This window comes from Agelaius phoeniceus, chromosome 5 (genome assembly GCF_051311805.1).
Source record: "Agelaius phoeniceus isolate bAgePho1 chromosome 5, bAgePho1.hap1, whole genome shotgun sequence".
NCBI classification, from domain to species: Eukaryota; Metazoa; Chordata; class Aves; order Passeriformes; family Icteridae; genus Agelaius; species Agelaius phoeniceus.
The window spans coordinates 37,145,496-37,171,299 of record NC_135269.1 but is presented as its reverse complement, the minus strand read 5'-3'; the positions used below and the strand labels follow the sequence as shown (position 1 = coordinate 37,171,299).

The 25,804-nt window shown below is 37.2% G+C and overlaps 1 long non-coding RNA gene across 1 annotated transcript; it reads left to right on the top strand.

The window, feature by feature from the left end:
• The first annotated feature begins 310 nt into the window (after positions 1 to 310).
• LOC143694051 (uncharacterized) lies at positions 311 to 19,031 on the top strand. Its single transcript, XR_013182226.1, has 3 exons — positions 311 to 393; positions 3,253 to 3,389; positions 18,529 to 19,031. It is a non-coding gene; the product is annotated as an uncharacterized LOC143694051 (long non-coding RNA).
• The last annotated feature ends 6,773 nt before the right edge of the window (positions 19,032 to 25,804 follow it).

Sequence of the window (25,804 nt, the reverse complement as noted above, 5' to 3'; positions counted from 1 at the left end):
CAGAAGATGTTAAAATTTCCTCAGTTTGACTGTATTTTTAACATTTACTTTTTCCATTGTACTAGTGAAAGTGACAGTAAAAGCTCAATAAAATCCTAAGACATGCTGCTTATATTTGCCGAGTTTTAGCCTCTTTGGTAGATCAGTGTTCATACTGTTTTCTCTTACGTGAAATAAGAAATGTTATTGGGACTGTAAGGGTTAAAAATACTGTACTTATATCTTGTTATAATCCATTCATCAGCTTCCAGACCTTGGGCACCCTGGGAATGTCAAAACTCCACATGATGTCTCTGAATGCCGGATTTTGCATTTGGATATTTGGAGTAGCAGGAAAAGTGTACAACCACGTGTTACAGCAAGAAACTCCCTGTTGACTGCATAGCTGCAGGGGTAAGCTCAGAAAAACACATTTTCCTCAAATGCATAGCATAAATTAAACTAAGCAAACTAGTTCTTTTGTGTCCAATAATTACTCAGGGTTTTTTGGTGTTTTTTTGCCTGTTACTGTTTAGCTTGTTATTAAACTGTTATTTTTTTCACTTACCTCAGCTCCTATTTTTTTTTCTCCCTACTGGTGGAAATCGACTGGTTGAAACTAAAGGAAGGGACCTATTTTAGACTGTCCACCTCTTCAAGTGTCCTAAACTGAGACATAGTTACATTTGCTTTGTGGGGAAAAGAGCACCATATTTTAGAAACATAGCTAAGAATTAAGAAACAATTATGCTTTTAGCAGTGGAGATGATGAATGACTGAATGAAATCTCCCATGCAATAGGACAGTTTCTCTTTTGAGTGAGTCAAGAGTGAGTGCAGTTTCAGAAAGTCTCTTTGCAATACAGCATAAATCCAAACTACTGATTTCAGTGTTGGGTAACCGAATTAAACTCCAGGGCTAGCAACAGACTAAATGTCTGACTAGATGATGAATCAGTGCTTTCCAGACTGAGAATCTGAAAATTTAAGAAATCCACAAGTCATATACTCTCATAGGAGATGAATACCATTTACCCAGCATGTGCATGTCTATCTACAAGTTATCCCCACATGAGTAATGTCTAAAGGTTCCTATTTCATTTTGTTTGCCATCAAATGTGTTGTGAGTCAAAAGCCCATTCAGAAATGTGCATTCTCAAATAAGCTGTGCTATCTGTCTGATAGATGAACATTTTAAGTGCATGCAAACATTAAAGGATAAATTGTGATCCATAATTCGTCCTACTGAAGATAAGGCAAAGTGGCAGCAGATTATCTACTGCCACTTGATAGTGCTAAAGACTGCTGCAAGCATAGCTCTTTATTTGACTAGAATGATGGTTTTAGCTTTATGTTTTGTACCTCATGCACAGAAGTCCAATATTGTATAAACATAAAGGGATCATTATATCAAATGAGGGGTAGACAGTGGGATACGTTAATGTGTTACACACCACATGGTGATAGCCCCAAAACACAACACTTTCTATTAAAAGCAATGAAGTAAGGAAGAGATTATATACATAGAGATAGTTTTATGCAGCAGTCAGTGCTTTAAGATATTTACTCAAACACTTAACAATGTATTTTTAAATGTCTCAGACATCTCGTCAAAACTTACAGTACTGCCAGCTGTCTTCCAAACACTGCAAAGCTACAGGATGTAAAAAGCTTATTTATAAATAACCCTAAATCTGAAAATCTATCCATTTTTGTCTTAGAAAACTATTTTCTAGACTTAAAGACTAGTCCCAAATGAAAAGGAGCGGTCTTCAATTGCTCTCACAGACAGTATTTCATATCATTTGCCCACATACATTTTTGAAGGGAATTTGGATAAACTCTTACCCTGTGAGACTGTCAATTTTAGTCTATCACACATATATAGCTATATAAAGAGGGATTCAAAAACATTTTTCTTATTTTCTTTTTAACTTCGAAATTGCAATAAAGTTTAGAGAAACTAATATCTCCTAGGTTTTCTTGGTTTGAATCTGTTTTTCATGGCTAAGATAAAACAGATTTAGGGCTCCACAATGCTAACTGCCAATTACTTCAAGAGGAAGTCCACAAAGTTTTAAAAGTAAGGAATGGTAATGTGAATACCTATTTTTCACCATACAGCTGGCATTTGCGCTACATTAAATTTACATTAATCAAATTAGGGGAGAAAAACAAAACAGACAAACCTTCATACCTCTTAAGGGTTTCTATGTCCATTTCTCATTTCATGTGGCAGAAATTCACAGATAATGATATCCAGCTTCTCCAGAATTTTGGAGTAAATTTATTCAATGCTAAAATCACCCTGGGCTTAATTGTAGCTTTGATAAAAGCCTGAGCATTTCTAATTGAACTCTGTGAACAATTCTATATTTCCATTCTAGAAGAAGCAGATTTCTCCTCATTTTGAGGCTCATAAAATATTCTGGGTTTTGTGTTGACATTTAGTGCAGGTTCTTAAAAGTGAAATTAGCAACTGAGTAATTCATACTAACAAAAGACCATTTTCACAAAGGAAATATCCTTATTTTAATTCCTAGCTATTTTCTTTGGAACCCTGTTAGAAAGAAGAATGAGCTTCTGTCAGGGTTAGTAATTCTTTCAGCATTTTCAGAACCAACCACTTCCCACAATGGACTTGAACTGAAGAGATGGCCAAAAACCAAGGGAACATGCATAGGTTTGTGCATGTTCCCTGCTGAATTCTTGCACAGTCTGATAAACAGTGGAAGAAGCAAAGAGACAAGAAAGGTCTGTCTTTTATAGGCCAAGGTAGTCTTGGAGAACCGTTCTCAATTTCTGATTTTATGGAGAAAATTCTGTATCCTGAGGCTCCAGGACTCCATGCTCTGGAGTTTTGCAATGGTAACCACTGCTTCTATTTCTCTCATATTCCATGCCATCTCTCCCAGCACCTTTGGATTCACAAGCACAGACAGAAGTAACTAATTGTTACATGGTGCAGAATGATGAGGGCCATAAGATGATAGCAGAAGAGCAGCCTAACTTCTTTGTCCATAGCTGGCATAGGAGGCAGGGCTGGGGATACAGCAGTTGATGCATTCAATGTGTCCTTCCAGGTCTCGGTCTCCTAATGTACTCTGCACTCCATCTACTCCCCTTCAAGGGTAAAACAGAAACAATGGGAAGGGATATTCAGTGGTGCATGTGTGGTAGTCAAATAAATGATCCCATCTACAAGTTTATTCATTTTGCCCTTTTTTTTTCCTTTTCTTGCATTTGGAACTGCATGCATCCATTTTTCAATGAGCTGCTACTCCAACTGTGAAGTGCGTAAATACTTGTAGCCACCCCTGCTGTTTTGAATGAGGACTTAAGGTACAGAAGCAATGAAACATGGACCTCCAGCAGAGGAGGAGGAATACACTTTTTGGAGAGTGTGGGAGGGTAAGTATGAACCAACATCTCTCCCAGGAAAGGAAAAGGGGAGTGGGACACTTAGCATGCCTGTTCTATGGGCTGGGAACATGGGCTCCACTTCTCCACTTCTCCACTTCCAGTACTTTTAGGGCTGACTGCTGAAGGAGGCAAGATACCTGCTGATGCAAATCATTGCTGATAGCAGAGGCAGAAAAAGGGAGATGATGCCCCTGTTGACAGGAAATTAGAGTGCTTGATATTGCCTCTCAGGAATCTCCACCAATCCCTTAAGCGAGGGTTGTGCAGCAGCACAGTGAGAGGATAATTTCATGTACAGTCAGAGGGAGTCTGAGGAGCTCTGAGCGCTCCCATCAACAGCTGATGATGAAGCAAAAAGGGTCTCAGAGACTGCAGAGAGCATATTGGTGAGCACCATGTTCCAGCCAAAAAGAAATGAAAAATTCTGACTCAAGAATGTGGATCAGGCACCAAAAAAAACCAACTCAAAACCAAAGAACCCCCCAAAAAATCCTGAGATAAGAGCCAAGCACTAAACTTTCTATGCAGTAGACAGGGGAGAGTTCTGCTGGAGATGAAAACGTATTTCATCATGTAGATCAAAGCATAGGTATGCAGTTGGAAATTATCAGCAGAGGCAGTGAAAATGAGATTATACTACAGCTGCAAAAGCAGATGTCTGACATCTCTTTCTTTGGGGAGACTGGTTTTGGAAACTTAATGATGTTCTTAGGATGCAATTGTTCATAGTGTTGCATGATAATAAAACATGGGATTGTGTGAAACACTACCATGTTAATGAGGGTCTGCTTATAGCAAGTACTTAACTCAGTGACCCCTTTTCCCATTAATTTCTCATCAGGCCCAGAAACTAGTGTGATTTATTGTAGTGGGAAGTCTTATTGTGCAGGACCTTTTTCCAGGGCAATTTTGATAAGAGATGTTATTTGATACCATTAAATTATTTTAACTCACAGCATAGAAGGAACTTTTCATATATTGTAGAACTGCTGCTCTGTTCTGGATGGTTTTATCTTCTGAAAAAAATGCACATGAAGTGGCTGCTATTTCCTCTGTGTGTCAGGCTATAGCTGGGTACATATATCTATACTTGACTGAGTTTTACATGTGGCAGGGTTCCATATATAATATTATGATGCTCTGCTGAGAGTATATAACCATCATAACCAGAACTCTATTCCTGCTTGAGTTGACCATAGCAAGTTGGCCCACAGATTCATTTCATTAAAAAAATCTATCAAAACAGGTGAAATTAATTAATCCTCTATATTTCAAACATTCTGTGGTGTTCATTTCACCTGTCTTTTTCTGCTGCACTAATAAAAGAAAGCTGCTGTTCTGTAGTTTACTTAATCAAAAAATTGTGGAACAATGTGAATTTGACCAATTCCCCTCTGCCTCTTATTTTCTACTTTGTGTTTTCCTTTGTTTATCTCATGATATTGGTCCCTAAGGATAAACTGTTTGTAGTCAAAGCACCGAACTTAGTGCTACAAGGATCAGGAATTCCTCAGTGGATAAATGCAAACCGTTGTTCTCACTTTTGTCTCTATTTCCCTGTTTTATTAAAAACCTGTATTGTCATATAGCAGCTCAGCACAGGCTCACATGGAGAGATCAGATCAAATACAATTTTGTTTTGTTGCATTCCACATCCAACATTTGAAAATCATGGATTTGTTTGAACACTGACTGTTAAAATATAGTCAATATGTATGCAGCATTTCAGAACACTTCTGATGTATTTAAGGGCATGTAAATATAAACCTACTACTGAATTATAATTTTTTTAGCTGCAGATTTTTAGAGAGGATTTAATTAACTCTTAAGAGGAAAGCTATAGAAGAGAACACAAGGAATTTTGAAATGAAGATAATACTTCTGACTTTTTACTTAGATCTAGAAACACTTCCTAGAAAATGTTTGCAGGACAAATTTTCAAGCACAAAGGATTCTATTAAATGAAAAAAATATAATGACTTTGGAACTTTAGGGTCTTAATGACTGCAATAAATTTCAAAAATTGTATTAAAATTCCCTTAAAATTGACATTATTTATATGCTCCATTAAAGGTAAAACTAGAAATTTTTACTGCCAAAAAAAAAGTAATTTTGCTATTGCTAACAACTTTTCGTTCTTTAATTCTCTTAGATGTGGGGAGCTCAAGAGTTCTTTTAATTATTACTCATGATAACCAGACCTTCCTTTTGAGTATAAAAATGAGAATGGAAAGCAAAGCTTCAAAAATAGTTTCTACTTTGAAAAGACAAACAAACCAACAAACCAAAATCCAATGAACCATTCATAGACCCCACAGCTGTAAATATTTCAGAATTTCCACTAACACTTTTTAGCTATAGAAACTACTTTAAAAGGATGTCCACATGTACATTCACTACTATATTTCTGTGAGCTGTCTGATATTGACATTATTGTTCCTTTTTGTCTTAAGAATAGCACCATCTTGAAAGAAGGAAAATAGTCTTGCAATAGCCAACACAAGTCCACTTTGGGGAAAGCTGGGATCTGCTCTTGGCTCTGTGACTGACTGAGGCTTTGTTGCATAAAGTCTTTGTTTTCCAATCTATAATAAAGGAAAATCAATATGTCTCTACCACACAAGGCTGTTGCAAACCTAAATTCATTCGCATGTGGCAAGTGGTACAACATGAAGGAAACTCAATATAAATTGTTACATATATTCTGTTACCCCCAGTGGAAGGCTTTCGTCCATGAAATTGCTGCCGTACAAGCAACGCTGGACAAATTGCAATAGGGAAAAAAACCAAAAAAAAGTTAAAATAAAAAGTTTTAGCCCTGGAAAGCAAGGCTAAATCATGAATGTTACAAAAACTATGACTAGAATTTAAAAAGCTCACTTTCTTCCAAAGGAGCTAGATTGTCTCCATAGGCATGGTGACAACTGAAAAGTAAAAAAAGTAGGAAAAAAAAAAGATACATGATAGTTACTATTAGGTATTAGATAAATATGAATGCTTAGCTGAGAATTATAATCAGGGTGCACGGATAAACTACATCTGTAAAAGGAGTCCATTTCACTAAGTTTATGTTTATATAACACTCTCCACAAGAGATGCCTTAGCTGAGCCCTTCTCCTGCGCCAAAGTGCTGCAGTTTCCATGAAAACATATGTCAACATTTTTTGGCCCATTTCCATAGAATTTTATTCTTGATTACATCTGCTGGAGTCTTTCTGGAGATGCCCTCCTAGCTTTGATGCATCTCTTTCTCTTTGATATTTTTTATGCCTCTTATCCATGATTTGTGTGAAGATATTCTTGTCCAAACATTTTGCTTCTTTATGGAGATTTGCTTTGAAAGCTCTGTGGAGGGAGGTTTGGAAGTTTGGGACAGGTGTTGCTCCTGTCAGGGTCGTGGGCTGTCTGTTCAGAGAAAATGTTTTATAAATATTATATTAATGTATGCCCTTGGCAGGTTTTCAGGAGAGCTTATAAAACTACTGGCAGGTGAGCTCTACCTCTTCCTTCTATTGTCTGTCAACCTCTCTCAGCTGTTGCCAGCTAGACCCTGTGACCCATGTACTTTTCTCTCATTTTGAGTGTGTCAAAAATGTGGATCCACACCCCTCTATTTTTTTTTTCTCTCTGCAATGTTTGTTTGTAGCTGTACAAACCTATGACTTTTAAATTTCCAAGCATATTGAGATCCATCCTTTGGTCACAAAGTTTTGGTGAGCACATACAATACCTGATGGAGAAGAGTGCACAGTAAACACCTGTACATCCCCACTGGGAGCACAGGTCCTTCAGTGCAGCTGTGATGTGCTGAGGGTGGGACACAGAGGCTGTCTGAAGACTCTGCATGGAGTCCTACCCACCTCCTCATGGCCTTTGGTCCATGCTGATGGCACAGGCTGTGCTCAGGCTTGCAGGCAGGAGAGCCATGCCAATCCTGCAGGGTCTATCCCAACCCGTATCAGCTCCTGCATAGCTGTGGCACATGAATGGATAACAACAATGGATTTAACTGGGGACCTGCCTGCATCCCAGGGCCATGGAGTAGTGCTTGCAATGGTGAACACATTTACAAGGAGTCTGGTTTTGTTCCAATAAGAGGTTGCCCCCAGTCCCTTGGACCACTCACTTGGTTTTGCAATGTTCCTTTCAGTGCCATGGGCTGCCTTAGGCTGTGTGGAGATGAATGGAGACACCTAGCTCACTTCTCAGCTCTGGTGGCAGCTTTTGGGCCTGCTGGGGTGCAATACAGGCTTTGCAACCCATATCACACACAGTCTAATAATCAGACAAAGCAGGTGAACCAGATCCTGAAGCCATATCCCGGTTGTTATATTAACTGTTGCGGACGGCTGGGTTTACCTCCTGCCACTGGCAAAATTTGCCTGTAGCAGCAGTGTCTGCTCTTCCAAGCAGCAGACCTCTTTGTACAAGCAGTATGGTTTCCAGTCCCATGACCACATAGCTGTGCTGGGGCAGTTCTCCAGGAGTTTTCCCTTGAGGACTCTGGCTTGGTGGTTGCAAAATAGACATTTGTTTCCTTCTGAAAAGCTAGAAAAAGCACAGGCTGGTTAAAAAAGTTATGCAGATAGGCATCTGCAACCAGCTCTGGACTTTGAGGCTGGGGACTGTGTTTGTTTGTCCCATGATGTTTGCTTCACCCTCCTTACAGGCTGGATTGCTGTTTCTTGGGCCCATCTAAAATTGTGGGCCAAGTTTCAACAACAGCTTCCATGTGTTTGCAGAACTCACACAGTTGTTTGCACCTCCCTGCTAAACCCTGTTAACATAAATACCTTCAGCACATCTAATGATGATAGTCAGAGTGAATACTGGACTATTTTGGATTCCACAGTATTGCAGGATAGCCTGCAAGACCTTTTTGGCTGTGCAGGGTAAGATCAGAGTGGGAATTGTATATAAGCAGGAATCATCCACTACTGAAAGCTAGTTGTAATTAGAAACTATAGAACTTTTTAAAAGATGTAATTAACTCTTGAAATAATATGACATAATTTATATATTTAAAATCCAATGGAAGAACTAATCAGCTATGCTGCAGAAAACAACCATATTACATCAAGCACACAGAGAAGATTCCTGCATTTCAAGGGATAAGTGGAAACACTGGCAGAACCATAGCAGTTATTGCAATACTAAATGCAATGGAAACAGAAAGAAATTATCCATATGTTGCACAGCAGAAATTAACAAGAGTTTTGCATCCAAAATGATAATTGTCAAGCAGAGAAAGGCTGAAAAAGTGATGTATATTATCCTATTTAAGGTGTATTTTTTACTGTTATGACCAAATTCAGTGTCAAGTAAACAATGTTGAAATAAAAGGAGAAAAAAGACCAAACAGTAACAAGTGATGAGGAGGTGTTGAAATGAGTGTAATTTAAACACCTGAAGACGACATTGCATCTTTGACCTATTCCAAAGTTAATTTTCAGCTACCAAAAATCCAATGAGAAAATAAATATGTGCCACTTGCAGTATGGTACAGATCATTCTGAGAAGGAAAGAAATACCCAGATATAAGTAGAGATGTAGCCTATTATTTTAGAAAAGTTTTAAAAATCATTGCTCTGCAACAGATTAATATTCTTATTCTTAATAATACTTGTGAAGTTTTGTTCTTAAAAAATCACAACTTACAACCAAAAGACCTGATTTTCCTGTCACATCCCACTTATTCAAGCTTCTGCTGTTCTGTGAAATAAAGAAAGAGAATGAATTTTCCTTAACATGAATTATCTTGCCAGGTGAAAAAGTCTCCCTTGGTTATGATCTACAATGCAAGAATTGGAAAAGTTCATTTAATAAGGGCAGCAAAGGGCTGAGCTCTTACATGTTTCTTTCTCATATCCTATTGGCAGTTTATGCAATACACACTGGAATGCAAATTACTCAGTCCTCATTTTAAGCCTCAGTAGCCACTAATAAGTTGTGAGTTTCATTTACGGACTGAATCCATAAAGGATATAAGGATAATGTTGACAGAAGATGGTCAGTTCTGCTGTCATCTCTTGTTGGCTCCAAAGCCATCTTAAATAGACACACATGTGTCATATCTATGTTTTTGAAGAACAAAATGTATTCCAATTCCACCAACATTAATATTGTTCAATATTAAACACTTGGGTTGAAGTTGTTTTATTTTGATCTATCTATTGTATTGTTAAAAAGGATTGTGTAGCAAATACCTATTATCTTCATTTTCTTTATCGAATTCCTTAGAAATGCTAACATGTCATAGAGATTTGGGGGAAAATGGTTGAAAATATTCACTCTTCTCTTTATACTGTATATGCAAATTTATAAAGCCCAAAATAATTACATTTATCCATGTGCACTTACAGAAAAGCTCAGTAAATTTTTAACAATCATTTCCTCACTTGTTTTTCAATTCAGTGTAAGCTTTTACTAGTGCAGTATTTATTTAATCTAAGAGACTGAGTTTCCACTACTTAATTTTTAATGTTTTTTCACAATAAATCTTAGAAGGGATTGATCATTTAAAGGTTTTAGTATCCGGAGGGGTATCAATGATTTCGTATTTGATTTCCTTTCATATTTTAGACATTCATTATTCTCATCTTTTAACTTTTTCAAAAATTCTCAATTTTTTTTCCTATACAGCATACAGGATGCTGTCAGATCCATCAATATTCATCATGCTTTCAAAACAGATGAATCATTAAAATAGTAGAGAAATTGTTTTTCCACTGTCAGAAACAGATTGCAAGGATATTTGCTTGTATCCTAATTACAGATTCCTCTTCTCAGGATACCAGGAAAGCAGGCAGCTATTTCTGCTCTTCCTCTGAGCCATGCTGCTTTCCCAACCATAGCAGTTTGCTGCTCATTCATCTCCTGTGTCCTTTGTTTGTGTCCCCTCTCTCATGCTTGGATCTATTGCTATCTCTTCTACTGTACTGTAACAACTGGAAGTCCTTAGGATATCCTGCAACATTAAACAAACAAAAAAAATTGCCAGATACAGCAAGTTGCTGCTTATCTTTCTGTGATCCTTTCTGCACATTTGGAAAGTTCTACTTGGTATTCATTGGGGCAAAATTGTAATAAGTAATTTTTGCTGCTGTTTTTCCATGTTTACATGGAAAACTGCAGCAATGCTAGATTCAGGTAAATAATATTTTTTTTTTATTCAGGTAAATAATTTTTATTTGGTTTTTTTTTATCAAAACTGTGGCTTGGTAAAGATTCAGGTTTTAGAACAAATTATTTTTTTCCCTAAAACCTGAAGATGCAAAAGCAAAGAAATACATTACTGTTTCTGCTTTTCCTGTTCTTCCTGTTTTCTTTTGGATGAGACTAGTCAAGGTTTTGGATTAATTTCTTGCCTCTCATTTCCTTGATAAATATTTTGTCCAAACTTGCTCTTAACTGTAGTCTGATATTCTTTGAGAGGCTCATGTAAACAAGGTTTGAATGTGACTGGTAAGCTGAGGAAATCAGGAAAATTTTATCCTGGATATTCATCCAGCTGAATAATGTGCAAAGCTGCAGGAGCAATGACTTTGGAAAAGAAAATACACAGAATACTAACAAAAACAAATTTACAGATGAAAGAACTTACCTGGACTCGGGTATTTGGCTGAACCACCTCCTTATTCTTTCAAAGGAGCTGTAGGAAGATTTCCTGCCTTTCCAGTCTTATTCCTGGGTATGCACATACTTTCTTCAGAGATGCTAGAGAAAAATTCTGCAACCTGTTTTTTTCTCAGCTTTTTTACTGCTGTGACCTGTAAACCAGTATGTGTTTTTAAAATGAAAGGAAGTCATAGGTCAGTATGATGGTAAATACAGTGGAAGGAATAAAATATGCCTTTGAAATGTTCTAATTGTTTATCTGAAGAAAGGTTATATGTCAGTCTCTTCAGATTCATAAACTGCAAATTTTAAAAAAACCTCACTCTAGATATTGTCTACAGCTATTATAAATCCAGGTACTAGAAGCATTTCTTTTGTATTCATATTAATGTATGTGCAATAAACTAGTGACATCATAAATGGAGTTAATATGGCATTTCATGAGACAGTGTCCTTTGTGAGCTGAATGGGAAAATTAGATAAGGTATGAAAAAGTTTATGTTTTGTCTCTGAGGCACAACTGTGATTTCAACCCTTTCAGTCACTTGCACAGAAACAGCAGAGACTGTGTTAAATATACAACCCCAGCTTCAGCAAATTTTGACTGCCATATTCTTGCCACCAGCTTATTAAATGTTTTCAGATATTTCAAAATGGAATGGTAAAATATCCACTGCTAATTAAACCCCGCTGTTTATTTCATGTCACTGTAGCCATTCTGGCTTCAGTTTGTGACGTGAGGTTTTTAAATATGTGATAAACTACTACAGTAGTGTAAAAGTAGGCAATCTTTCAGACACGTAAGCCTTTTCTGAGTTCTACTTACAAACCTTCATTTACTTGTGCTCCAAGCCTATAACACATTGCCTTCCAAGTATGAAATATGTCCTTTTTAATGCATTCCTCCAACCTACTCCCCAGATCTTTTCTGCAGATATGTGATGTTCTCTTTGAGCTTTAAAAAACATTTCCCATTTAAATCAACATCCATCAGTGATTCGGAACCCCTCTCTGCTGTGGGATTTTGTCCTTTCCTTTTGGTTAGCATTATGTACTGACAAAGAACAGAACAAGGACACTATGTTAGATTTATAAGGAAATAATGTCAAAATGGTTAATGCAATTCACCAGTTCAATAAACTGGATTACATTTTAGTAGGACAAAAGATCAACGAAAGCCCATTTATATTCATTGGGTGAAGGCTGTACCAGCAACCACATAATGCATTCCCCGTCTTTGGGCTCATTAGCTATGCCTATTAGATTTGTTAGGTATCATAACATCCAGATGTTTCTGGACAGCTCAGCTGACATTTTATCCACGTGCAGATTAAATATTAATGGATAGTAGGTAAACAAGTGCAATAGCTAGTCTTGGATTTGGAGTATTTTCAGTACTATCAGAGTTTGGGGGTCATTTTTTTTCTGTCCTCATGTTTCTCAGAAAGCATGAAGAGACAGCAAATCGCCTTTAGAAAGCACAATTCTTGTGGAAATCAGTGGCAAAAAGCAGTTTGCCATCTCTCTTTGTAGAGGATCTTTATATGATAATTCACACCCAGGGCACATATTATCTAACAAAAATGCTGCCAGCTTTTACCAAGAAACTTCACTAAGGTCAGATTGAGCTTTCATTTAGGCAGTTGAACTTTTCAAAGTCATTTTAATGGACAGTGTGTGTTGTAGATAGGTGATTTTGAATGATGACGTGTTCTTGCCATTCTTCACTGGAATGATAAGTAAAGAGTTTGAGAGTCCTCCCACCATATCTTCTCTGCAGAATACCATGCAGTTATGGCTATTCTGCTCTCTCTTTTCCAAAGCATTGTACTTAGTGAAAGGCTATGGGAAGTGCATATGGGGTGCATCAGGCACAGCATCACTAACTGGTGAAGGAAGGGGACTATCCCACTCTGCTCTGCGCTGGGGCAGCCTCACTTCGAGTCCTGTGTGCAGTTTTGGGTGCCACAATATCAAAAAGTCATGAAGCTATTAGAGAGGGTCCAAAGGAGGGCAATAAGGATCGTGAAGGGTTTGGAGGGGGAGCCATATGAGGAGCACCTGAGATCACTTGTTCTGCTCAGCCTGAAGAAGAGGAGACTGAGGGGAGACCTCATTGTGGCCCTGTGAGGGAAGCAGAGGGGAAGATAGTCTCATGAACAGTGAAAGGACTGAAGGAAATGGCATGAAATTGAGCCATGGATATCGGGAAAAAGTTCTTCACCCAGAGTGTGCTTGAACACTGGAACAGGCTCCCCAGGGAAGGGTCACGGCACCACTCTGACAGAGCTCAAGAAGCATTTGGACAATACTCTCAGGCACATGCTATGACTCTTGGGGTGTGTTGTGCAGAGCCAAGAGTTGGATTCCATCATCCTTGTGTGTTTCTTCCCACACAACGTATTCCATGATTCTGTGAAGTGTGAAATTTCACCTATGTTGTTATTATCACTGTAGAGTAATTGCTATACACAATACACATTTTAGATCTTGATGACTTTGTTTCTTGTTTTTATCAAGTGTTTTTTTTCAGGAAAAACTCTGATCCTAAGTCAGCACAGAAATAGATTTTGTCTTGAATATTTTAGACTTCACTTTTCCTCTCTAGGACGTATGTGCAATTGTCATGGACCTATACTTTTTCACTGAAACCTGTGGATCTATTCTAGTTTATACCAGTTAAAAGAGTTAGCCCATTAATTTGATATAAAAGGGAAAAACCAGTTAAAGTGAGTATTGGTGGCAGAATTTGTTTGTTATCCTCTTGGGGTTCTTAAAAGTCCTATGCAGTAGCAAATGCCTTCTGAACAGTCCAAAGCAGATTTAAGGAAGATGACAGTACCTGTCCCAGTGATTAATTTAGTCTTCTCCAAAGTAAAAATTATCCTGCCTGTTCATTAATAGACAATATTTTGCTGCCAGACATGCCCTAAGACATTTTCTGAAAGACAAAAAATTTCAGACCCTTCAGACCAAAAGAAAAGACCCAGGAAATTCATAAAAGAGTTCAAGTGAATTTCTTTGAATTACAAAGCTTTAATTACTGCATTTGCATAAGTTTGTCACCATGTGGGCTCTCTGTAGACTGTTTTTGTTTGTTTTTTTCTTGTCAGCTCTGAGAGCCTGGGGAGTGAGCTTTGTTGTACCAATGAGGGCTGCTGTGCTCTGACATTCACATTTTATGAGAATGCATGATTTAGACATGAGATTTGGTACATCATCATTTAAACATTGTAGTGGGTGTACATGGTCAATATTCACTGTAAATGTCACCCAGGGGTCTGTTTTGAATGATAATGTACATCCACATATGAACCAAAACTAACAGCTCAGAAGGAGGCAAGCAATGTCATAGCCCCAGCTAAAACAAAATTGAATCACTGCATTCTCTAAAAACAGTCAGTCTTGTATATTCAGGTATGAGCAATGTGTTCAGCTAAACATCGGTCTGCTGCTGGGCCAATAAATAAATTCTGAAATCATAGCCATGCAGAGCTACAAAAACAACCAAAGAAACTTTTGTCTAATTTTGAAATATACTCAAGTATCATAGTTTTGACTTTTTGTCTTGAATGCCAATGTTTTGGCTTTTCAGAGTATGGAGGAGTGATTTATTTTTCTTCAATTCATTGTTTTCCACTGCTAGGTTAGTGAATAGAGAGTGGAAATAAAATAATCCAGTGTGGTGAAAAACAGAACGGAAAAACCAATAGAAAGAGGTGAAATGAAGAACAAATTTGAATATAAAAGATGCTCTTTCATCTATTGTGTGGGCTTTTTTCCCAAGTCAAAATTGAATAGTCTTCTAAAATATAAATTGAAGCACCAACAGAAATTATAAGTACAATGCAGAATTAAAATGACAATATTCTTTCAGCTTGGTTTTGTGTAATGAGAACCAAGCTTTATGATACGATGCTTTTTATCTGTGACCCTACAGAATGTACATAAAAGCTGACATTTGCTCCAGCTTGACTCTTGGGGTATTTCTACTCCAAAATAATAACAAAGGCATTATTCTATGAGTGTAAACTTTGAAACAGCGTTGCCATGAGGGCATTGTAACAGATCTCAGTCAAATAAACAATCTTCTATTCACTTCTATTTGACTAATTTTTGACACTGTCAAAAAGAGTTAAAAATTTTTGAAAACTTTTTGAAGCCTATTTATCAACTGGCTCCCTGAAGCAGTTTATACTGGCTTGACAAAACATTTTCCTCAGACAGGTAAAACATTTCACAGCCTTTTAATTTGTACTTACTTAAATTACTAAAATTACATTGAAGATTATTTTATTCTAAGCTTTCAAAAGAACAGTAATTCCTTTCCCAATGTAAACTGTTCCAAATTTCCTTCAGGTCAGATATGGACAGGGAAAAAAAAGGGTGAAAATGTATCATGTAGATTATTATTAACATGTGGTCAATGCATGTGTTTTATAAGAGGTCATTAATTCCAAATGCACCTCAAATGTAGATCAGATGGTAGTAATAGATACAGCAATATGTAGTGAATTTTATTTTAGGTATTCTCTTCTGACCATGTTTGAGATCAGTCTGTCCTTTGCTGTTCTAAAATCTTCTTGATGTTTTTTGACATTCTAAATCTCAAACCTTTGGGGAGGGAGGTTGGAGGAGGGGCAAACCAATAAAAGCTGACAAAATTAATTACACTGTATTGCTCATCTTAAATGTTTAATTAGTCACACTGTACCTGATTAGAAACAAAATCTTCAACATCCTCTTAGCCTATAAAAATTGGAGTGCAAAGTGACTTTTTAACACAGCAGACCATTCCAGTTGCAGTGATTTTTTTGCTTCTTTTATAGAAATCCACAATCTCTGTAAATGCTGTCTCCCAGTAACCATAGGAACAATGGCCACTGTAATTTCTTAAAGAGGAAGGGCAGACAAAGTAATTTCATCTATAGGAAAATATATGAACATTGTTATGTCCTAATTATTCTATATGATATCTCACATTACCTCTTACATTTTAATATTCCCTGTGCCTGAAAGAATTAAACCAGTGACCTTTTCTTCCACTGGTGATTATGATACATGCAATTGCATTCAAGATTTTTTTTTTTAATGGAAAATGATGAATCCTCATCACACAGGAGACAGCAAACTTCAGCACCAAATCCAATCCTGCTTTCTATATATCTCTTTATCTTTTCAAAGCTGCTGTCATTTGACATCATGGTGAAAGAAGGGCTTGGTCTACTGATGAAAAATTCCCGGGAATGGGGACAGAGTCTATCTTTGGATTTGCATCTGCTAGGATGTGAGCTCAGCTGCACCATTTCAACCCTTCCACCTGCTGCTTCTATACTTTCTTTTTGTGATACTGTCTAGAAAGAGAAAGTCCAGCACTCTCACAGCATCACCAGTAGAGGGGTTTTGATTTACTTTCTTATGAGACAGTTGGAAAACATTCAGTAAATAAAATGTCTCCAAAATTCAGCCTGAAGATGCACCTAAATTGGCTCTCAAAGGACCAAAGTCATACACCCTGCTTAATCATAAACTTCCTCTCAGGCCTCCCTTGGTTTCATTACTTCTCTCCCAGTCCAGTAATGTGTAGTGGATGGGGAAAAGAAGCTATTTCCCCACTGGACTTCTCAGCTTCTCCTCTGGTCCCTTTTTCTCTGTTCTCCCATTTAACTTCTCAGTAATTCCTCTGAGCTTCAAAGCACAGATTCTAGTGTATAAGCCAAATAGATCTGGATGAGAATTGATTTTTAGCCTGCAAATGCCACTCCTTAAATGCCCAAAGGCTGTTTAAACTCAGACTTAGACAGAATGTTAGTAATGGCAGAAAAATCTGACCCAATTTACCTTAACATACTGTTATCTAGTTTCTGCTCCAGAAGTTAGCACAAATGCATGGCAGGTTTTCTCAAAATTAAAAATGCCTTAAAAAACCCTTCATGGTTCTCCTCATAACATATAGGCACTTGTGCTACTCCTCAAAAAAATGGAAACAATTTTTTCTTTTGCAGTATATAGCCATCATCTTCTGTATTATTTACTAATCATAAACTGATAACTTTTTTTCTCTCTCTGCTTCTTTTCCAAACTGTCAGAGTGCGTTTTACTTCCTCTGGTTGACAGTGTGGCATAAGTTACTTTGTCTGAGCTGCCCTCTAAAAATTAAAATATCCTCATCCCTGTAAACTCTTTGAATAAATTTGCAAGAACATCCTCCAATGAGATGGTCGTAAGTGAAGTATTTCCTATACTTTTGCATACTGGATTTTCAGCATTAGATAGATAAGAATATTTTCTCTCTGCTTTTATTCAGAGCCTAAAATCAAGAAAAGAGGTAAAGAATCTGAAAGAAACTAAGCACATATAAATCACATAATCAATGAAAAAGAGAAATATTTCATCTTAGAGAATTTTTATACAAAAGAAAGAAGGATATATTAAGCATTTCAAAACTGTAAGGTTGTTCTGAGGAGAGATGCAGCAGGAGTGGACTTTGATGGTCCCTGTGGGTCCTTTCCAGCTCAAGACATTCTATGTTTCTATGATTTTTTTTTCCTGTGATTCAACAGACACTCATTGCCCCAGCACACAGGGACAGAAAAAGTCATGTTTTGCCTCCATGGTTGTACAGTGTCTCTCTGTAGGCTGGCCTCCTCTATTGTCCATAAATGCCTTCAGGATGCCATGGATAACCCACAGCAGCATGGCTAGGAGCTGTGCTCTTCTCAAACTGTCTCAGTAGGGCAGCTGGAAGGACTCTCTACTACCAATACCCTAGAAATTCTCTGTGTGGTTATTCAGGAATATGATAGGAGGATATTTAAGCAAGAGGATAGAATAAATAGCTTGCTGAAAATCCTCACACTGAAGTATCTGAACAACCATCAAAAAATAAAACAAACTGTTAACATTAGCATTTACACTACAATCTCATCTACATGTGGTTTGTTTTTTTCCTTTCAGCTTTGCTCTATTACTATTTCAGTTTAAAGAAAAAAAAAGAGCAAAAGGCTGCCCCTGTACCTCTTAAGTAACAGACTCAGTAACCACCTTTGTCTGATAGATAAACTTTTGCTTTATACCTGCCTTCATCAGTCAGTCATTGTCCCTCCTGACAGCATCTCCTCCCATTTTATTGGAAACTAACAAAATAGTCACAACAAAACTATTATTTCTGGTTATTATGTTTTGAAGGATACAGACCTGAAATGACTAGTTCACAGACAGCTACACGTGTTGTAGCTCTGGTATCTTTGCAAGCTCCTTAGAGGGTACACGTGACATTTGATCCTCTTACTTTCTTTATGTGGGAGTTTTCATTACTAAAGCCACTTGCCTTTTATGTCTGAGCATATGCATATCCCCTAAGCCAAACAACCCTGCTGTATTTCCTCTCTAGAGGCAAAGAAATCTGTTTGCAAGGTGTTCTTATTCTTTGTGCTGTTTCTTCATTTGGTGGTTTAATAACCTTCTCTCTCTGCTGATTGTGTTATTCATTCATGTTTTTTATTCACAGCAAATGGGACCCTGCAAAGAAAATCTGCAGAGCACAGAAAACAGCCAGGATTAAGAAAAAATTGAAAAATACTTTCTTTTCTTCAGTACCTTTTAAATTAGCTATACAAATGCATTTATTTATTTCATTTGTTTATTTCCAAGACAGAGACAAATGTAGAAGAGGAAAACACTCTAATTCTTTATATTCTTTTGATATAATTTATGGAGAAAAAAGGATTCAGATAAGATTTTGTTTTATCAGCCACCTAATAGATACTTCTATAATATTTTTGACAAATATAGAAGACCAAACTATTCTTTCCTTTGCAGGGCTCATATTTTCCATCTCCATGGTTTAAGTCATATTAGCAAGAGCCATTTGTTGTATTTCTCTAGACTACATGACAATTTTAATTTGAAGATGGATTTCTTCCTTCCATTCCAATAAAAGTTTATAATCAATCTTTTGTTTTGCCAAAGCATGTGTAACTAAATCTAATTTGTATTATTTCTGCTATCTGTAACTGTAGATGTAGTTCTTAATGGTTTTCCTCAGCTCTATTTTTTCAGAGATTTGACCATATTGGTACAAAATAACAGTATCCTAAAAATGACAATAATTTATAGTAAAGGAAAGCATCAGTTTGGCTCAATGAAATTCTTATTTAGCTCTTTTAATTTCTTCTTTGTTTCAACATTTCATTCTTTTAATATAAGTTAATTAGACTTCAGAAATTAAAGCCATTTTAATTAAAAACAGCCTTGTTGAGTAGAAATATAGATATAAATCTTTTAAGATATAAATCTTTGTACAAAAGTGTCAATTAAATTGAACTGTTCTTTGTGTTATTTTGTGTATAAATCCATAAACAGGAAGGCACTGAATATTCTCATGGCTCTGATGCAAGACAAAGCACCCCAGAAGGTGTCAAATGGCTTCACCATGTTTGAGGTCAGCAAAAATTGAACCTATATATGGCACTGAATTCCATTTAGGCACGATTTTTACAGACTCTAGGTTTCCTTGAGTGTTCTACAGTTTATAACTCTGGCAAAATCACCGAGATAACTGTTGTCTATAGACACGCTCCAAAATCTGGACCTGATGTAATTTTATTTGGCACTAAATATCTTCAGGTCCACTTCCCAAAGTTGTGGAGGACAGCAATGGTGCAGGCACTGCACACAGCTGCACTTTGGTGGGACATTCAGCAGGACCAGGAAGCTGCCAGGGGCATTTTCACAAACAGCACCATCAAGATCTTCTTTCTGGCATGCCTGGAAGGTGGACATCATAAATAAAGATCTCCACTTGGTTTCCAGGCATCAACAGCATCACTTGGATGCCAGTTTTAGATTCTAAACTGTTCATGTGTTGTGCAGGGCATCCTAATTTAAGTGGTCATGATGTTTGAAAATTATTGGACTTTTTTCCCAAATTGCTGTCACCTGTTGGGACTGTGATGACCAAAACTCATTTCAAAAGCAACATCATTAAATTACCTCATTTAACAGGGATAAATCAGGTCTGATACTTGTTACCTGTACATTTTTATCTTGTCAAACTTTTTGTTGTCCCTTCTCATGGGTCTGAAAGCGACTGCTGATGCTATTACTTCCCTTAGCTTCCCTTAGCTCCTCTGGGACAGAGGAGAAACATAAAGGATGGGCTGGTAATGTGGTCTTTCCTTCCCACTTCATTAGGTAATAAAGTTTCTCTCTAGCTTTTATTATTATATTTATTCTGTAAAGTACACATGAACACATTAGGAATATTAGTCATCTTCCTAAATGTTATTGAAATTTATAATATTTTAACATGCACTTAAGTGCTTTGTTCAGATAAAAAAAGCTGCCTTCCTAATTAGTTATTTCTATTTACTACTTCTGTCCAAAGATGACATAGAAGTGGAGATACTTTTAAGAATCTCTGTCTTAATCACTGTCAGGTTGTCCCATTTTCCCAAGGACATTGAAAAAGAGTCTGATATGGAGAAGAGCAGAAAGGGACTGAAGGCTGGAAATCTAGAAGAAAGCATATGAACAGCATAGCCCCATTAGCAAAGGGGTCCTTGGAAGAGTAAGACAGGAAATGTATTCCTGTAGGAGAACAATAATGAGGAGAGAAAACATCACCTTCAGGAGACATAAAGAAGGGAGATGCTTATGGGTCTGTCCATATGTGCTGTACCACAGCATATTTGCCTGCCCACACACACAAACAAGTTCATAGCACATCCTGATATCAATGTTATTCTGTTAAGAAATGTTCAGGTTTAAGGAAACTATTATCTGGGCTCCTCTGATTTCTGCTAGTGCTGACTCAAACAAATTCCATTTTAAGCCCCTGCACATTTTTTACATGTATTTTTAATGAATGTCCCTTTAAAAAAAACCCAAAAAAACAAAACCCCAAACATACTCCTAGCATATTTCTTGAAATTAAATAAAGTTCTGGACATCCAACAGAAGACATCTAGAAAAAATGATAATAAAAATTCAGTCCTGCTTCTACCAGGAAACTCCCAATGAGGTGAGGAAATCAAACCAGGCAAAGTGAAAAGAAGGATTAAATAAGGTGAATAGAGATTAAGTTAATTCAATACAATGCCAAAACAACCTTTCTGTAAGGCTCCCTGGTGAAATCAATGTTAGGTAGTTTGAAAGTACAACCTTCAAGGAATACCAGCAAGAAAAACAAGAAGCGTGCTGCTTTAAAAAAAAAAAAATTACCCTGAGGGATAAACCATTTTACTAGGACAGGAAAGTGGAATCTATACCTAATTTTATCAGCAAGAGGAAACTTAGAATTTACCTGTCAAATATTTATCTGGTTAAAAGAACAAAAATTACTGAAAAGATTCAAAGTACGATTCAGATTATAAAGTCATTTTAACTTGTAATGATAGGGCAAGTTTTTGAAGGTGTTTCAGTAAATGTCTCCAGAGATGGTTGGTTATCCACCTTCTCCAAGTGCAATATTTATCACAGGTCAAAGTACTAAAATTGTCTGACCATGACAATAAGATTCAGGGGATGGAAATATGTTGCCAGCAGTGATACGCAGCCTTCAACCTGCTGGCTCTAGCACACTGAATAGGATCAGCTGGCCAAATTGCTGTCAGTAAAAACTGAGATATATTTTATGAAGCCTTCATGTGACTCTAGACATAAGCAGTAGATGTGAAGCTGTAAGCCTTTTCATGTCCCTGCATAGATATTCCCTCTTCAGGTGAACAAGCTGCAGTTCCCTCTTGCTCCATCCCTGCCCACCAGTGTCCCTGCCCTGGGCTTGCTCCAGTTTGTCAATGCCTTTCCCGCACTGTGGAGCCCCAAACTGGACACAGGGCTCCAGATGTGGCCCAACAGCTGCTGGGTACAGGGAAGAATCCCTTTCCTTGATCTGCTGGCGGTGCTCCTGCCGATGGAGCCCAGGGCACTGCTGGCCCTCCACTGCTGCCAAGGCTCACTGCTGGCCTGGGCTCAGCTGCTCCCAGCCATAACACACAGTCAGAGATCACACTGGCTGCTCCATCCCAGTGCTGAACACAGGGCTCAAGCAATAATAAGTGCTATTTCTTTCCTTCATGAGTTACTGGATGAGTAGTCCTACTTGGAGGTAGTGACTTGAACAAATGTTAATCTTCTAGATATTTTTTGAGGAACTGCCACTGTGATATGTGGGTGAAAGACTGAATATTATGAAGATGTTGATCTGTTTTGTAAGATAAAATGTTAAGGATTAAATAAAACATAATGACTTGAGAATATATCACTTGAAACAAATTTCAATAATTTTTTATACCTTTTTTTCAGTTTGAAGATCCCTAAATATTCTTTTATTCCTAGGAGTGCAGAAAACTTTGACTAGCAAATTTAAATCCACTGACTGTGGATTTCATTTTCTTAATTATCACTCACAGAGCTCAAGGGTTAAAGGAGCACTGTTTGAAAACCAGTGGTAGATTGCTCAGCAAGCAAATACCTCAGGCCAGTAAGTCAGGAAGCAGCTGGAGGTAAAGGCAGAGGTGGCAGATTATGTGGGCTCATGTATTTTTTCATGTTTTTCTTGACCATTGAATTCAAAACTGAGCTGTTTAACTTAGATCTCTAGTCTTATTTATAATATTTGACAGTGCTCTGCAGAGAATAAAATATGCTTCAGTGCTGGATCCAAATGCCAAATGAATATAGAGATGGAAATGAGATGCACAGATGCATCTGTGTTCATAACCCATTCACAGCGTTAACGCAGAAAGAAGGCTGCAGCTCTCTATTGCCCCCTTGCCTGGCTGAAAGCTGTTCCCACACAGCTCTTCTTGTAATGGAAGATAAGCAACTCCTGAAAGATGAAACCTGAAGAAAATGGCTTCTCAAAAGAAGAGATGAAACTCCCAACCCAGCCCTCAGAAGTGATGAAACATTATATGAAACATTGACTCTCAAAACCATGGAAAAAAAAATCCAATAAGATCAATGAAAATTTTACACCTTACCATTTTTTATCAATTTTTGTATCTCTAAGGTGATATTTTTCTTGGTTGTTCTAAGTCCAAGTAGAATATTTTTGGTTAACAACTCCAGAAAAGGAACATTTCAGCTGTAAGCTTGCTGTTGCAGGGCCCAAGTCTTTGGCACACATATGATTTTGAAATTCTTTCCCTGCTTTTTGAAATGCTTTCCCTGTGTACAAGTCAGAGACATCTCTTTTAAAATGTACGTAAGATAATAAATTAATAATTTCTAATCTGTTAATAACAGATATTTTATCAAGAAATACAACCCTACATGACACAAATATATTTACATATCCAAATATTGAAAAGCAAAGACACAAATATGATGTAGTGAAACAACATTTTATTAACCATGAAATACAAAGTAAACCTAAAATGTGTTTCTCTCCTGAGGCTGAGTAATCAGATCTTTTTTTTTCCTTTCTTTCTCACTCCCTCCTGCACTCACTTTTCTGCTTTTCAATATCCCTTAGAGAAAAGTCCTGCCATTTCTCACAATCCGATGATTCAAGCTCGAATGCAAGAACCCCAGTTCTTCTGCCTTGAACTGTCTCATTGAAGAGGGACATACAGACATGGGGCAGATGGTTCTCCCAGCTTCCCTCAAGCAAGAAATGCCATGGCTTTCTGTCTCTCCCCAATAAAAAAACATAACAAAAAATACCAAAAAAAAAAAGAAGCACTTTTCACAATTACTGGATCTTAGCACTCTAATTATCCATTTCAACCAAATGTTCCTTCAGTCTCTACCCCTGTAAAGACTAAGTACACAAAAAATGCAGGCTCATAGCTAACATGTAGTTCTTCAAAACTCATGTTGTGTTGCCACCTAACTGTAGCAAATCCTGGTGTTTAGTTGGTAACGGGGTAGGAGTTAGACCTGGAGCTTAAGCTCTCTGCTTGTGACTTAGCCACTACAGGCTCCTTCCATAGTTAAAGGAGAGAATCAGACCCTTTAGGGAAGCTTTCATCCCATCCTAAGTCTGATATCTGATATGGGACAGAGGAAGATGTTTTAAACATGCCAAGGACAAGAATATCTCAACTCTTACCAAGCTACAGTTGTAGTGCATTGGCCAGCTAAGCAGGTGGCTTACAGCTGCTTTTTCAAGGCTTTTGAAGTTTGCAGGAAAACTGAGTGTACTCTGTTGAGATAAGGACAAAATAAGATGGGTAAAAAACTGTAGTAAAATTGGCTAAATCAAAAGTGAAATATTTTCATCTGTGCTGGTCACCTGGGTCTTCTTCTATCCTAACAGCAGAACAGGAAACCTGGGCCATCCATCTACACTAAAAGAGATGAGATTAATCACACTCTGAACCCACAAGTTTCTCTCAATGGCTGTAAAAGGTGAAATGAATCCCCCCTCTCTAGGACAGATAGGAAACCCTGCACTAGTGACTGTAAAGGGTTTTCACATCAGAATCATAACATCCCTCTGAGAGTGTTATGGGATACAGAATTCAAAGGACTTATGTGATGTGAAATATGTTCATTTGAACATCCTGATAATACTGACCCGAGAAACTGAACTTAAAGAATTCTAAATTTATAAGTTATTAAGAGGTATAAGCTGGCTTATATTTGAACTTCAGTACATGCTGAACACATGCATACGTACAGAAAATCTTCAAAGTCAGGCAGTGAAAATTATGCAAGATTTGGAATGACTTACAAGGAAAGATTATGGGACCCTAATTGCTTAATGGAAGGACTTACACCTAAAGAGGACAATTCAGCATGATAACTAGTGTAGAAATGGCATACAGAAAAAAAATAAACAGTTACTAGATGTTAGAAAACTGTTGGGAAAAACACAAGTTAATGTGCACAATACAATCAATACAATTGGCGTGGACTTTCTATGTCATCGGGATCATTCCCATGTAATCTTGGTCATCTATGCCAAAGGAATATTTTAGTAAATTCATCTTAAAGCAAGACAAATCCCCTGCCAATTGAAAGACCATCCCAAATCCCCACTTCTCTAATGAAGAAAAAGCTTATCTCAATTTCTATATTCAATTTATTGATGGCTCTTCTGTACCCTAAAGCTAAATGATGGTACCCCTGACTTGACTAGATACAGCCGTCATGCCTATGATTTCATGTGCCATTTGTTTTCTAAATTATGGATATACTCTGCATTAAAAATCCTTTCATTTTTGTCTCCATTTTGATTGTATAGCTGTTTGCCTTTCCACAAATATTTTTCTCATCAGGCCTTCAAATGCTCAATGAGTAGGAACTAAGCTACAGCATATTGTAAACTCATAGCTGCATTTTCATCCCTATTCATCAATACTGTGCTGCCCCATATCATCTCTCTTCCTTTCTTTTGTTATTTGTTCAATGTCCTTGAAATATCTAACTCAGCTTTTTTGCTATGCTTCATTTTCCCTGCATGTTTCCTGGCCACTCAGAAAAACCTTTTCTTGTTTTATAATATTACATATATCAATACAATATTACATATTGTATATAGCAATATATACAATTCTAACAGAGATGGCCTTTCAACACAATAACGGTTTCTAACAGCTTTCCAGAATGTTTTCACTTTACTGAAATGCAGAGCAAAAATTATAGGAAATCTTAAAAATTATCTTAGTATTTATTACCATTTGGTCACCCACAAACTTGGTTGAAAGAATGAAATTTGAATGAAACATGCTAGTTTTTTATTGATAGAGTGAAATGCATATGAAACTAAAACAAACTTAAGAAGGCAATCATTGGTTGCATTTAAGGAAAGGCCTGTTCTGGAAAAAGACTAA